The sequence below is a fragment of the Phyllostomus discolor genome, chromosome 11 (genome assembly GCF_004126475.2).
Source record: "Phyllostomus discolor isolate MPI-MPIP mPhyDis1 chromosome 11, mPhyDis1.pri.v3, whole genome shotgun sequence".
NCBI classification, from domain to species: domain Eukaryota; kingdom Metazoa; phylum Chordata; class Mammalia; order Chiroptera; family Phyllostomidae; genus Phyllostomus; species Phyllostomus discolor.
Genome location: NC_040913.2, coordinates 87,139,028 through 87,141,165, shown reverse-complemented (window position 1 = coordinate 87,141,165; position 2,138 = coordinate 87,139,028). Strand labels below are relative to the sequence as shown.

General features: G+C 47.1%; 1 long non-coding RNA gene across 1 annotated transcript; it reads right to left on the bottom strand.

Annotated features, from left to right (window-relative positions):
• Nucleotides 1-285: 285 nt before the first annotated feature.
• Nucleotides 286-1,928, bottom strand: LOC118497457. The gene is made up of 2 exons (XR_004899983.1): nt 597-1,928; nt 286-540 (listed from the first exon to the last, which is right to left on the bottom strand). It is a non-coding gene; the product is annotated as an uncharacterized LOC118497457 (long non-coding RNA).
• Nucleotides 1,929-2,138: the final 210 nt, after the last annotated feature.

Sequence of the window (2,138 nt, the reverse complement as noted above, 5' to 3'; positions counted from 1 at the left end):
GTGTGCAGGCTCCGGCCACTGAGATTGGAGTCCGCCAGTGCAGCGTGAGGGTTCTAGCCCACAGGACACACGGGGAGCGAGCTCTGTCACCCGACACCACCGTTGGGCCACCGGAGGGAAGGAACAGACAATGAAGAAAACAGAAACCACCGCAGACAGCCATCCGATGGGGCGGGGGGCCGCCCGGCCTCGCTGGAAGCTGTCAGGGTCTGTGTGCGTTGTCCGGCGGTGTGTGCGGATTGATGGGCAGAGCCAGTCCTCAGGGTCTTTCTAGGCTCTCTCTCCCTGTAGCCAGAGGACTCCCACGGAAAGGTTAAAAACGATAACGGATCACCTTTCTAGCTTGCTAAGTTATATTTTCATCGTGGGAGGTAGTTTGGCATTAATGTATCTCCCTACCACGTGATTGCACGGTTCGAACACAGGAACTGTTTTTATTCCTTAGTAACTGTCAGAAAGCTTAGAATAGGCGTTTATCCTGGCTGGTGTGGCTCAGTGGATTGCGTCCTGGCACTATGAACTTGGTAACGCAGAATTGACCTTTATTAACTTGGCCTCACTCCCTGGCACTATGAACTTGGTAACGCAGAATTGACCTTTATTAACTTTGGCCTCACTCATTTTAAATTCTGTGATAATTTGGTAATAGTTGGCTGAGGCCTACCTTTGGGGGATGTTCGGAAGGCTTGTTAGATTATATAATCGTGTAAACAGAAAACATCAGTGACTGTTTAAAACTACCGAAGAGACCGTTTTTGGAAGTTCTCCTATATCTGAAATCATTGACATGCTATTTAAAAATCACTCCTCTCCCTCTAAGGGAATCTGTGCTGCTTTTTGGGGTGACGTCTCAATCCCAAACTTCATTACAGCGAGGCCAGAGAATAGGCTTCCGGTGGACGGGAACCTCACAGGGTGCCACGTGGATCTTCCTCAGGATTTGTTCGTGGGTTGGTTTGGATCAGTTCAGAACTGGTGTTTCCAAAGGGGGGGGGATTGTTTCCAATAGTGAGTGTTGAGACTAGCCCACCAGTGCCCAATCCATCCTGTACGCAGCTGTGAGATTATAGTACTGGTATCTCTGAGCTGGAGTGCTCTTGTGCAGTCTGCTAGAACTAGAACAATGGTAGGGATGGCGTTTGTAGTTACTTCATCGACATTATGGATCATGTTGGCCTTTTGTACTCGGAGCTGTGATGTGAATTACCATTTACAATATTGTTTCTCGGGACAATATATTCTATAGTGGATTGCGGTTTATACATTTTTTTAAGTCGTGGAACACCTGTGTACATATTTGAATTATGAGAACGAGAATAAATGCTGTTTAATAATAAGAAGCTTTAGATTTAAAACTTAATGATTCTCATAGCCTTTCTATTGTTACAAGGTCTTTCTACATCATCATTATGAGTTTCCATTGTTACCCTGAGCAGGGTAGTAAGAGTTGCACTTCTGACTGTTTCGAAGGGGAAGGTGCTGGTTACTAGATTCTTATTTGTCGACAGGACTTTATCCTTAATTTCACAGATTTTGTGAGTTCCAGCCATATTCTCCTAGCAAGCCCACATTCCGTGCAAGTTTACTAAATGCGAAATGTTATTGCTGGGAATCTTACATGATTTCGTCTTGAAGGACTGAAGATACCTAGAAATCATGCAGATATTGGTAATATGGGGCTTACGGATGGTTGCCTAACCTTATTTATGAGCTTTTCAGTCCTTTGATTCGCTTATCTGCTGTAGCGGACGTGATTATTCTGGAGAGCGGGCACCGTTCCTAGCTGGGTGTGAGAGGGGTCCCTTTGTGGGGACCTCAGCCCTTAGACCTTGGAGTCAGATCTGTACCAGATATGCCCACATCTGGGTCTTTTGGATTTGGTTCTTTTCCCCTCTCTCCTTCCTCCCTCCCTCCCTCCCTCCCTTTCCTTCCTTTCCTTCCTTCCTTCCTCCCTCCCTCCCTCCCTCTCTTCCTCCCTCCCCTTCCTTCCCTCCTTCCCTCACCCAGGGACATTCTTCTCATTGCTTTTCAGGGAGAGAGGAAGGGAGAGAGGAAGGGAGAGAAACATCAATGTGAAAGACAGCATCGATTGGATTGGTTGCCTGTCATGTGTGCCCAGAACGGGGGAGGTACGGCCA